Here is a 1,653-nt window from a genome sequence, read left to right as displayed (position 1 = left end):
AACAGCTTTTACTTGTCCTTTTGGAGTATTTGCTTACCGGAAGATGCCTTTCGGGTTGTGCAACGCACCGGCCACATTCCAGCGGTGTATGCTATCTATTTTTGCTGATATGATGGAGGACACAATCGAGGTATTTATGGATGATTTTTCTGTGTTTGGTAAGTCTTTTGATAAATGTTTAGCCAATTTGAATGCCGTATTGAAGAGATGCATAAGTACCAATTTAGTTTTAAATTGGGAAAAATGTCATTTTATGGTTAAAGAAGGTATTGTGCTTGGACACAAAATCTCTTCAAAGGGCATTCAAGTTGACCAAGCAAAGATAGAGGTTATTAAGGAATTGCCACCTCCCGTTAATGTTAAGGGAGTGAGAAGTTTCTTGGGTCATGCCGGTTTCTATCGGCGTTTCATCAAAGACTTTTCGAAAATAGCTAAGCCCTTAAGTAACCTCCTTGTGAAGGAAAATGAATTCAAATTTGATGATGAATGTTTGAATGCTTTTGTTGTGATTAAAGAAAAGTTGGTCACCGCGCCCATAATCGTTGCACCTAATTGGGATCTCCCTTTTGAATTAATGTGTGATGCAAGTGATTATGCGGTTGGAGCGGTGCTTGGCCAACGACATGCGAAATTTTTCCATGCTATATACTATGCAAGCAAGGTTTTGAATGAAAACCAAATCAATTATACAACTACTGAAAAAGAGTTGCTTGCGATAGTATTTGCTTTGGAAAAATTTCGCTCTTATCTGATTGGATCGAAAGTTGTTGTTTTTTCAGATCACTCGGCACTTAAGTACCTCCTCACAAAAGGCGACTCAAAGCCTAGACTCTTGAGGTGGGTACTACTTTTGCAGGAATTTGATTTGGAGATAAAAGACAAGAAAGGTGTGGAGAATGTGGTCGCGGACCATTTGTCAAGGTTAGAAAATCCAATGGTGACCACAAAAGAGAAGTGCATTAATGAAGAGTTCCCGGATGAAAAATTGCTGATGGTTTCTAAAAGGCCTTGGTTTGCTGACATGGCTAATTTCAAAGCAGGAAATGAAATTCCGGAGGACTATTCCTATCAACAAAAGAAGAAATTCTTTAGAGATGCTAACTTCTATTTTTGGGATGATCCATACCTATTTAAGGTGGGGCAAGATGGCTTGATCCGTAGATGTGTTGATGAAGAAGAGGCGCAAAGTATAATGTGGCACTGCCACAGTTCTCCATATGGTGGTCATCACAGTGGTCCACGAACAGCAGCAAAGGTGCTTCAAAGTGGTTTCTTTTGGCCGACACTGTTTGCAGATTGTGTAGAGTTTGCTAGAAGATGTGATAATTGCCAGAGGACCGGCAATGTTTCAAAGCGGGATGAGATGCCTCTAAACCAAATGCTCGAAGTAGAACCTTTTGATTGTTGGGGGATTGATTTCATGGGACCTTTCCCATCTTCACGGTCTAACCTTCATATATTGGTGTGTGTAGATTATGTTACAAAATGGGTGGAAGCTATTCCTTGCCAAGCAAATGACTCTCATACCGTGGTCAAGTTTCTTAAAGAAAATATTTTTACTCGGTTTGGGGTTCCTAGAATTCTCATTAGTGATGGAGGCAAACATTTTTGTAACAAATACTTGGAGAATGTCTTGGAGAAATACAATGTCAA

This window comes from Trifolium pratense, linkage group LG4 (genome assembly GCF_020283565.1).
Source record: "Trifolium pratense cultivar HEN17-A07 linkage group LG4, ARS_RC_1.1, whole genome shotgun sequence".
In the NCBI taxonomy this organism is placed as follows: domain Eukaryota; kingdom Viridiplantae; phylum Streptophyta; class Magnoliopsida; order Fabales; family Fabaceae; genus Trifolium; species Trifolium pratense.
The sequence above is the reverse complement of the archived record's forward strand: the minus strand, read 5'-3'. Positions refer to the sequence as shown.